Consider the following 12,275-nt stretch of genomic DNA (forward strand, 5'->3'; position numbering starts at 1 on the left):
ACATAACATCTCACAACAAAAATGCTAGTGGATATGTTTTTAAAAATACAAATGCAGGGTCTGGGGAGGTGGTTCCATGAAAAAATTAATGACTATGTAAGAATGAGTGCCTAAATGTGTCTTCACCATGGACTGAAGCATTATCCCACTTAGTATTAACAATAAAAACCTTGAGTCGGATATTGGAGTGAATGCTGAAAAATTAAAAAAGCAAAGGAGCATTTACAATCACTTCTTACCTCTCTAAATCCTCAGTTTAAAAGGACCAATAACCTATGTATGCCCTGCCTTTTCACTTCTCTCTCTCTAGTCTTATCACTTCCTGTCTCCTGTCTATCAAGACCTCTAGACCTGTATGGCTATCTAGTAGCTATCTCTACCCTCTGATATCCAGGCAAGCACTGTTTATCAGAACACTAACAAAATATTACACATTTCCCCCTTTTGTCTGAATAAAAAGCAAAGATTAACACTAACAGAAGAAAGCTATACATGATAAGTACAGTAACTATATACAGTATATACAGTTAAGTATTACATTAGCAGTGTCTAGTCCATATGCATTTGACAAATTCAGAGAAAATACCCCATTATCTGTTCTATCTTGGTGAGTGAAAAGTGTCATACCTAATTCACTTTCTACCCTAATTTGCATTACCAACCCAAAACTATCTTTTGATGTCTCTCAACTTTATACACTTTACAGTTCTTCTGTGAGTTTCTTTTCTAAATTAGTTGACAAGGAAAACTATAACTATTTAGCCTTCAACTCCATCAGAGAACTTAGAAGGGTATACTAGTAACTGCGTAAGCAAGAAGTGCAAGCAATGACTTCCAAAAAATGTAAGAAATGAGTAAAACAGCTGATTACCTGAACAGTCACACAAGACTGTTCTCTGCAGTGTTGGACTATCTATCTTCGGCCGATAGGCCTGGGATATCTGATGACCATTTCTGTGAAGCAGGATATTCTGAAGGGTTCTTTTTCCTTGTCTTGGCAAAGTTTGGCAGTCACATTCCTCTGTGTCTTGCTTGTCCAATTAAGATAGCATACTGACAGCATTCAAGGGAAAGGAACTTTTTTACACAGTGGCTAACTTTTGCCACAAAGAATAATCTTTATTATTATTATTATTATTATTATTATTATTATTATATTGGTTATAATTTTCTTTACGTCACTTATTCACTTATGAGGAAATACATACTATATTTGACTTTCTGGGTCTAGTCACCTGACTCAGGGTGACTTTTCTACTTCCACCCATTTGCCTACAAATTTCTGGATGCTATTGCTTTTTTCCTGCTGAGTAATACTCCATTGTGCAAACGTACCACATTTTCCTTACCCAGTCTTTGGTTGATGGGCATCTAAGCTGTTTCCTGATAACTGTTACCACATGGGAAACTCATATATTAAAGACTGCACTACATGGCAAGTGGTTCCGAATTTCAGGACATCTCACCAAGTTTCTCTGTACAAGACTGCCTCCTAGAAGTCTTACATTGATGTCATGTTCAACTTAAAGAGTAAGTAAAATTTTTGGCATTAAAATTCTATTGTTTTCACCCTCTTTATCAAGCTTGTAATTTTTTTAAATATGAGCTAGTGATGTCTGAATAGATAATATTTGCTAACATAGGCTGTGGTTTAATAGTCAGTGTTTTCACTCATACATATTTTTTCAGGTTCTCTGCATTGCTAGATCTTTGTGTTTTGATTTTCTATTTCATTGGGTGAACGAGTGGAACATCATGATGCAATGAAGGTAACTAATAGATTATGCATCTATACTTGAACTTTTTTATCATTGATGACAATTCTTATCCAAAAAGTTCTTGAAATAGAACTTTACCTATAAACATATTACATCCTGAAAGTGCCACTGAGTGTCTGTGACGATGAGTGTCTCAGTAAGATGGAAGTTCAGTGTGCTGATCACATTTGCTGTTTTAATCCAGAGTTCTTCTGACCAATGAATAAAATCAAGGAAACATGGAGCATAATAGATACTTGCTATCACTGTGCTATTGCTGTATGTGTTTGAACTTGCTAGAAAGTCTGACAATAAAGGTTAAATACACATAAAATAAATGATAAATCTGTCTAATCAGTCATTTCACAAAATGGCAGAATGTACATATTGATTGATATAACCATATTTTCATGTCAATATATGTCAAGACTTGGGCAAACTGTTTATTAAAACAGAAACAAATAAGTGATTCCTTATGCACAGCTTTTTTTTTTTACTAACTGATTTTTGGAATAGTCATCATTTTTAGCTAATGCTGGGTTGTAACGAAGATCTTGGTGCTGATCATCATTTATATCTGTCCTTTAGTTATGAAACACACCATCCACTAAGTAAGTCTTTGATTTTAGAAATTTTAATTTCCCTGTTTCATGCTTTCCTTATCTGTACAGCTTAGACAAGAGTGTTTTCTAAGTAGCAGCATCTAAATAATTAAATAATTAAACAGTTTAAATAATTTGTAGTCCTCCTGGTATGTACCAAAGTCTGTATAAAAGGAACTTAACTCTAATCTTACATATTGCTTGATAGTATGATTAAATCAATATCCATCCTATTAAAAGTTTTCATAAATATTGTGGACTTCCTATATTGTATACTCAACATTATTCCCTTTTAAAACTTATTATTATTACTATTATTGCTGCATGTATACATGTGTAATGTGTGTATATGAGTACAGGAACATGGGTACCACACTGCATGTGAGGATAAGGGATACCCTCCAGGAGTTGGCTCTCACCTTCCACTATGGGATACTGGGACTGCACTCAGGCCACAGCTTTGTGTGCAAGTAATTTTACCTCTGCTCTATCTCACCAGATATTACTGTTGTCTTCTTTAATAGCAAAAAGTGAGAAAACACTATCTTCTACTCATGACCCATCCTCCTGTATTCTTGAAGCAGTAAAAGTATTGATAAAATATGAGGTTTAATTTCTTTTTATAAAATCTTAGACAGGATATGTTGGCTGAAAAACTATTGCAAAGACATTATAATATAGATGGTATTTGATGTTGTGTCAATCATAAGAAGCAGGTATTACACAACCCCCTAAACATTGACATAAGCGAGCTAAGAAGTCCGAGAGATTACCTCACAGGTGCTCAGTGGTGTTTCAGTTCTGTGGGGAAAATTCAACTGATTGCCACCCATGGGAGTTCCAACAAAGCCTCAAATCAAATGTTTTTGAGTGAGTTCGTGAGTCACAAGCATTAGAATAGTGCTTTTTATATGGAATTAAAATCAAAGACATACTGTAATTTGCCTTCAAAATTACACTTTATGATGACATTACTAAATATATATGTGAAAGTAGTGGTAAAACTTCTAATAAAATAATACTTATAACTCTCTATGTGTCTACTCCAGTAACTGTGCTAAACTTTTTTCATAATGAGTATAGACGTGTGTTACCTCAATAAGCCTCATCATGTAATGGAGACAGATAAACTGTCTACTTTAGAAACTGAGACAAGAAAATGACACAACCTCTTCAAAGTCATACAGAAAGTTAATCGGGTAAGCAGAACTAGGGAAAATGACCCTTAAAATTATTTGTTAAAAATCTATTGTGTGTGCACATTAATTATTTTTATTTTAAACAAAAATATGTATAGTTCTAGTTGGTCAGATTTATTTATATCAGACTTGCTTCAGAGTTATGATATACCTGCTTCAATGTCCTCATTCTAAGATTGCAGGCAACAATTTGAGGCTTATAGTATCATTTCTTTACAACAAAGGGAAAGTCAGTTTAAAAGATCTATATAACCAAAAAACTCTGATAAAGTATGTTTGGGGGTATAGCTGTGGTTTCCATTAATTTTTGTACTGTTTATTGACGTGTATGTTGAATATAATTCAGTCTACAGTTATGAAAGTACCAATGATCAGTTATAACATCTCAACCAGGCTTCCATCCAGAGGGCCTTCGGAGTGGTGAGTTGATTCGGGTCCCCGCGGGCCCAGCGAGGGGGAGCTAGGACTCTCCCCGACCCCATAGACTCCCAGGTCAGCCTGCTCTGCTGGCTCCACCCTGCTAGCTTCCCCGCCAGCCATCCCAGCTTCCATCCAGAGGGCCTTCGGAGTGGTGAGTTGATTCGGGTCCCCGCGGGCCCAGCGAGGGGGAGCTAGGACTCTCCCCGACCCCATAGACTCCCAGGTCAGCCTGCTCTGCTGGCTCCACCCTGCTAGCTTCCCCGCCAGCCATCCCAGCTTCCATCCAGAGGGCCTTCGGAGTGGTGAGTTGATTCGGGTCCCCGCGGGCCCAGCGAGGGGGAGCTAGGACTCTCCCTGACCCCATAGACTCCCAGGTCAGCCTGTTTGCTTGCTCCACCCTGCTAGCTTCCCCGCCAGCCATCCCAGCTTCCATCCAGAGGGCCTTCGGAGTGGTGAGTTGATTCGGGTCCCCGTGGGCCCAGCGAGGGGAAGCTAGGACTCTCCCCGACCACCATAGACTCCCAGGTCAGCCTGCTCTGCTGGCTCCACCCTGCTAGCTTCCCCGCCAGCCATCCCAGCTTCCATCCAGAGGGCCTTCAGAGTGGTGAGTTGATTCGGGCCCACGACAGGGGCCCAGCGAGGGGGAGCTAGGACTCTCCCCGACCCCATAGACTCCCAGGTCAGCCTGCAGTGCTGTTTCCACCCTGCTAGGCTCTCCCACCTGCCATCCCAGCTTCCATCCAGGTACAAATTTCTATATTTCTCCCCTCCCACTGAGCCCATAAAATTTCCCCAGCTCAGCTGCCTTGCACACTGGGCCTGCTCTATAGGGGCATCCCGGACAGAGGCAGTGCCTGTGGTTCAATACCCTGCTTGGGGAAAGGTAGGCATTCTATCAGTGAACTCCCTGCCCAACAAGGGAACCTGACCCGATACCAGAAGTTCCAATAGAGAGCATTTGATCGAAGAGATGGGCAGACGCCAAGGCAAGACCTCCTCCAACAATCTGAAAAACAACATGAAAATATCAGATCCCAATGACCCTACAACAGAAGGATTTGAACACTCTAACCCAGATGAAGTGGAAAAAAGTGCCATTATGAAAGCAATAGAGTCCCTTAAACAGGATATGAATAACTCCCTTAAGGAACTGGTCGAGAAGTATAACAAAAAGTTTGAAGAAATGAGTATAGAAATGGATGAGAAATATAACAAAAAGTTTGAAGAAATAAGTAAATCCGTGAGTGATACCCTGAGAAACCAAGAAAAAACAATCAAACAAGTAAAGGAAACAGTCCAAGAATTGAAAACTGAAATGGAGGCAATGAAGAAAACACAAAACGAGAACCGGCTGGATATGGAAAACCTAGGTAAACGAGCGGAGACTACAGAATCAAGCATAACCAATAGAATACAAGAGATAGAAGAACGAATCTCAGATTCTGAAGATACCATAGAGAAAATAAATGCTCTGGTCAGAGAAAACGGCAAATCCAACAAAATCTCTTCACAAAACATTCAGGAAATCTGGGACACAATAAAAAAACCAAATCTAAGAATAATAGGGATTGAAGAAGGAGAGGAACTGCAGATCAAAGGCCCAGAAAATATATTCAACAAAATTATAGAAGAAAACTTTCCCAATCTAAAGACCGATATTCCTATGAAGGTTCAAGAAGCATACAGAACACCGAATAGATTGGATCAGAAAAAAACATCCCCGCGCCATATAATAATCAAAACACAAAACATAAATATTAAAGAAAAAATTTTAAGAGCTGCAAAGGAAAAAGGTCAAGTAACTTATAAAGGTAAACCTATCAGGCTTACACCGGATTTCTCTATGGAAACCATGAAAGCCAGAAGATCCTGGATAGAGGTACTGCAGAAACTAAGAGACCATGGATGCAAACCCAGACTACTATACCCAGCCAAGCTATTGTTCACTATCAACGGAGAAAACAAAATATTCCAGGATAAAAACAAATTTAAACAATACGTAGCTACTAATCCAGCCTTACAGAGAATATTAGAAGGAAAATCACTACCGAAGGAATCCAACATTCCCAACACAATCTACAATAACTCGAACATCTAGCGACCATTCACAAGCACAAATCAAAGAAGAAAAACACATACACTCTACTACTTAAAAAAAAAAAATGACCGGAGTCAACAACCACTGGTCATTAATATCACTTAATATCAATGGACTCAATTCACCTATAAAGAGGCACAGACTTAGAGATTGGATACGAAAACAGGATCCAACATTCTGCTGTTTACAAGAAACACACCTCAACCACAAAGACAGACTCTTACTCAGAGTAAAGGGTTGGGAAAAGGTTTTCCAAGCAAATGGACCTAAGAAACAAGCGGGCGTGGCCATTCTAATATCTAACAAAATCGACTTCAAACTAAAATCAATCAGAAGAAATGGAGATGGACATTTCATACTCATAACTGGAACAATTCATCAGGAGGAAGTCTCAATCCTGAATATCTATGCTCCTAATATAAAAGCACCCACATATGTAAAAGAAACTCTTCTAGAACTCAAGGCGGTCATCAAACCACACACACTAATAGTAGGAGACTTCAACACTCCTCTCTCACCAATGGACAGGTCAATCAGACAGAAACCAAACAGAGAATTGAGAGACCTATTGGAGGTATTGAATCAAATGGACTTAACAGACATCTATAGAACACTCCACCCAAATAGGAAAGAATATACCTTTTTCTCTGCAGCTCATGGAACCTTCTCGAAAATTGACCACATACTCGGTAACAAAGCAAACTTCCACAGATACAGAAAAATATTAGTAACTACCTGTGTCTTGTCAGATCACCATGGACTAAAATTAGAATTCAACAACAATGCTCCCCCCAGGAAGCCAACAAACTCATGGAAACTGAACAGTCAACTACTAAATCACCCCTGGGTCAAGGAAGAAATAAAGAAAGAAATTAATCTCTTCCTTGAATTTAATGAAAACAAAGACACAACATACTCAAACCTATGGGACACTATGAAAGCAGTGCTAAGAGGAAAGTTCATAGCACTAAGTGCCCAATTAAAGAAAGCGGAGAAAGCACACATTGGAGACTTAACAGCACACTTGAAAGATCTAGAAAAAAAAGAAGCTGATTCACCCAGGAGGTCTAGAAGACTGGAAATAATCAAACTGAGGGCTGAAATCAACAAAATAGAAACAGAGAAAACAATCCAAAGAATCAATGAATCAAAAAGCTGGTTCTTGGAGAAAATCAACAAGATTGACAAACCCCTATCCAAGTTAATCAAACGGCAGAGAGAGAACATGCAAATTAATAAGATCAGAAAGGAAAAGGGGGACATAACCACAGACACAGAGGAAATTCAGAGAATCATTAGATCTTACTATGAAAGTTTATATGCCACAAAGTTGGAAAATGTAAAAGAAATGGACATTTTTTTAGATACATACCATATACCAAAGTTGAACCAAGAACAGGTGAACAATCTAAATAGACCTGTTAGTCGCGAAGAGTTAGAAGCTGTTATCAAAAATCTCCCTACCAAAAAAAGCCCAAGACCAGATGGTTTCAATGCAGAATTCTACCAGAACTTCCAGGAAGAGCTAATACCTATACTCCTTAACGTATTCCACAATATAGAAACAGAAGAGTCACTGCCTAACTCCTTTTATGAAGCTACAGTTACCCTAATACCAAAACCACACAAAGACACAACCAAGAAAGAGAATTACAGGCCAATCTCACTCATGAACATCGACGCGAAAATTCTCAATAAAATACTGGCAAACCGAATCCAAGAGCACATTAGAAAAATTATCCATTATGATCAAGTCGGCTTCATTCCAGAGATGCAGGGCTGGTTCAACATACGCAAATCTATCAATGTAATCCATCATATAAATAAACTGAAAGAAAAAAACCATATGATCATCTCACTAGATGCTGAAAAAGCATTTGACAAAATTCAACACCCATTTATGATAAAGGTGTTGGAGAGACTGGGGATACAAGGATCATACCTAAATATAATAAAAGCAATATACACCAAGCCGACAGCTAACATCAAACTGAATGGAGAGAAACTCAAAGCCTTTCCACTAAAATCAGGAAAGCGACAAGGCTGTCCACTCTCTCCATACCTCTTCAATATAGTGCTTGAAGTTCTAGCAATAGCAATAAGACAACATAAGGGGATCACGGGGATTCGAATTGGAAAGGATGAAGTTAAACTTTCGTTATTTGCTGACGATATGATAGTGTACATAAGCGACCCCAAAAACTCTACCAAAGAACTCCTACAGCTGATAAACACCTTTAGTAACGTGGCAGGATACAAGATCAACTCCAAAAAATCAGTGGCCCTCCTATACACAAAGGATAAAGAAGCAGAGAGGGAAATCAGAGAAGCATCACCTTTCATGATAGCCACAAATAGCATAAAATATCTTGGGGTTACTCTAACCAAGGAAGTGAAAGACCTATTTGACAAGAACTTTAAGTCTTTGAAGAAAGAAATTGAGGAGGATACCAGAAAGTGGAAAGACCTCCCCTGCTCTTGGATTGGGAGAATCAACATAGTAAAAATGGCAATTCTACCAAAAGCAATCTATAGATTCAATGCAATCCCCATCAAAATCCCATCAAACTTCTTCACACACCTTGAGAGAACAATAATCAAGTTTATATGGCAAAACAAAAAACCCAGGATAGCCAAAACAATCTTATACAATAAAAGAACTTCTGGAGGCATTACCATCCCTGACTTCAAACTCTATTATAGAGCTACAGTATTGAAAACAGCTTGGTATTGGCATAAGAACAGAGAAGTCGACCTATGGAATCGAATAGAAGACCCAGATATTAACCCACAAACTTATGAACACCTAATTTTCGACAAGGGAGCTAAAGGTATACAATGGAAGAAGGAAAGCATCTTTAACAAATGGTGCTGGCATAACTGGATGTCAACCTGTAAAAAAATGAAAGTAGATCCATATCTATCACCATGCACAAAACTCAAGTCCAAATGGATTAAAGACATCAACATTAATCCGTCCACTTTGAACCTGATAGAAGAGAAAGTGGGAAGTAGTCTACAAGATTTAGGCACAGGAGGCCTCTTCCTAAGTAGGACCCCAGCAGCACAGACAATAAGAGAAACAATGAATAAATGGGATCTACTGAAACTGGGAAGCTTCTGTAAAGCAAAGGACACTGTCAGTAGGACAAAAAGGCTGCCTTCTGACTGGGAGAAGATCTTCACCAACCCCTCATCAGACAAAGGTCTGATCTCCAAAATATACAAAGAACTCAAGAAACTAGGCACTAAAACTCTAATTAACCCAATTAAAAAATGGGGTACTGAACTTAATAGAGAATTCACAACAGATGAAATTCGAATGGCCAGAAGACACTTAAGGTCATGCTCAACCTCCTTAGCGATCAGGGAAATGCAAATTAAAACCACTTTGAGATACCATCTTACACCTGTCAGAATAGCTAAAGTCAAAAACACCAACGATAGCCTATGCTGGAGAGGATGTGGGGTGAGGGGAACACTCATCCATTGTTGGTGGGAATGCAAACTCGTGCAGCCACTGTGGAAATCAGTGTGGCGGTTTCTCAGGAAACTGGGAGTCAACCTCCCTCAGGACCCAGCAATACCACTCTTGGGAATATACCCTAAAGATTCCCTAACATACTACAAAAGCATTTGTTCAACTATGTTCATAGCTGCACTATTTGTAATAGCCAGAACATGGAAACAACCTAGGTGCCCCTCAATAGAAGAATGATTAAAAAAGGTGTGGAACATATATACATTAGAGTTTTACTCGGCAGTTAAAAACAATGACATCTTGAATTTTGCATGCAAATGGATGGAAATAGAAAACGCTTTACTGAGTGAGGTAAGCCAGACCCAAAAAGAGGAACACGGTATGTATTCACTCATAAGTGGATTCTAACCATAATTAAAGGTCTTTGAGCCTATTATTTGTGATCCTAGAGAAGCTAAATAAGAAGATGAACCTGATGAAGATTATTTAGCTATCCTCCAGGAGGTAGGAAATAGACAAGAGTCCCAGGTAACCTCGGGTGCATGGGGGGGTGGGAGGGTCGATGGAGGGGGAGAGGGCTAGAGAGAAGGGAGTAGGGGAGGAACGGGGAAAGCTTGGTGGCCGGGGATGGGGGGGGAGGGAGGTAGGATGAATATGGGATCAGGGAACAATATATTTCAACTAAGGGAGCCATTTTAGGGTTTACAGGAGACTGGATTATATATGGGATCCCAGGTCCAAAGAGAAATCCCCCAGATTGTTCTCTGGACAGAGGAGAGGGTGCCTGAATCGGCCGTGGCCCATGACCATACTGATGTATATTTTGCTTATCACCATAGATCCTTCGTCTGGCGAAGGACAGCTATGCAGTCGGAGGCCCACATTGGAGCAACGGATTGAGCCCCCCGAGGTCCGTAGGGGGAGCGGAAGGAGGAGGAACATGAAAGATGAAATCAGTACTGCGAGGGATGCTATCACCCACTGATACAAGGGAACGGATCTGATGAGAATTTACCAGGGCCAGTCGGACTGGGACTGAACGAGGACGTGATCTAGCCAGATTCTCGGAATTTGGCCGGATTCTCTGACTGTGGCTGGCCTGGGGTCTTTCTGAAATGCCTTTGACTATGACACTGGGACCTGTTTCCTCTGCATATGCTGGATTTTGGGGATCCAGTCTGTTTGGACGCTCGCCTTCCTGGACCTGGAGGGAGGGGGAGGGAGCTGCAGCTTCCCACAGGGCAGGAAACCCTGACTGCCCTGGGGGACGGAGGGGAAGGAGGGGGGGAGTGGGGGGAGTGGGAGGGTGTTGGGAGGGGGGGCGGAAATGGAAACTTTTATAATTTAATAAAATTTACTAAAAAAAAAAAATAACATCTCAACCAGAATCATATAAGCCTAATGACAATTAAGACAAAGTTGTTAAATGGCAGAATGAATAAGTAGTCTGTCTACATAGTGTCAGCACCAAGAATCCTGGACTCTTTACAGTCAAATTTTCCAATTTTGGCTCTGGTAGTCAGTAACCTGGTACCTTTTGTTCTGTGATATAAGTACTTCAATTGATCCTTAACCTCTCCTCTGACAAGCGTGTCTTCTTGAATACAGATCTAAATGTCTCCTCTCGAAGACTTGAAAGTCTATGAAGCAGGTCCTCCTGACCATTTCCCTCTGCTTTATATGAAATGTAAACAATTCATCATTTCTGAAATTATTGGACTTCTACTTCACTCAGGACTTACAGAGTACTTTGATTACCAAATAGGCATGGATTCAATATTTTACTGATTTCACATTCTAATGAGAAAGATGGATATGTGTTGGGGAAGGGAAATGAAGGCTTGTTGTCTAGGAAAATATAATGGACCACGTGGTTAAGATTTTACAGTGTGTCTCCTAGGCAATTATTAACTAACTAGTCCACATAAATTAATTAAATTATATTGACCTTCAATATTTTAATCTTGATGTTTTATTAAAATATAATTCATATTTTGTGATATGCAATGTGCTGTATTACATGGTGTGTGTGTATGCTTGGAAGGAGGAAATAGTATTATGATCTATAACCTCAGCACTTCTGAGCTACAGGCAGAAGGATCAAGAGCTCATGGTCAATACTGTTTCACCATGAGTTTGAAGCCAGATCCTGCTCAGAGTGAAAATACATATATATGTACATATATAAATGACAATGTAAGGGGAAAATATCTATGAAAATTATGTGCTTCTTATGGGTCTATGAGCTTTTCTGATTCCAAGTGATGAAATATACTTACTGTTATGTTTAAATTTAAATATCAAAACATAAAAATGCACATGCTAATGACATATTATGGGGTATCATGTAATATTTTGATAAAGTTGTATAATATGTGAGGTTAAATTATCTTTAATATCTATTTTTTAAAACATGTATCATACCTTTGTAGTAAAGCTCTCAATAGCAAGTTTCTAGTTTTTAGAAATGCACAAAACATTATGACTTACATAGTCACTTTTTATTGCAATTATCTACCCCTATTTGTTCCTCTTCTCTAACTGTAGTCTAATACTTAGTTTCCTCAACACGTTCCTTGATGTCTGATCTCTACCATTCAGCTTGTACCGTTTAGGATGCTCAAGATTTAGATTTTCTATATAATAGAGGCCAAATCTCCCTAAGATATTAATTCTGTGGGCATGATATCATCTGTTCTTTAAACAACTATGAGTTAA

At 39.2% G+C, this 12,275-nt stretch overlaps 1 long non-coding RNA gene across 1 annotated transcript in view; it reads right to left on the reverse strand.

The window, feature by feature from the left end:
- Nucleotides 1-349: 349 nt before the first annotated feature.
- Nucleotides 350-12,275, reverse strand: part of LOC125405484 (uncharacterized) — a 47,075-nt gene continuing 35,149 nt past the window's right edge. Inside the window, exon 3 of the long non-coding RNA XR_015737661.1 lies at nucleotides 350-1,053. This is a non-coding gene — a long non-coding RNA (uncharacterized LOC125405484). The remainder of the gene's footprint in view (nucleotides 1,054-12,275) is intronic.

This window comes from Myodes glareolus, chromosome 1 (genome assembly GCF_982192425.1).
Source record: "Myodes glareolus chromosome 1, mMyoGla1.1, whole genome shotgun sequence".
Lineage (NCBI taxonomy): Eukaryota > Metazoa > Chordata > Mammalia > Rodentia > Cricetidae > Myodes > Myodes glareolus.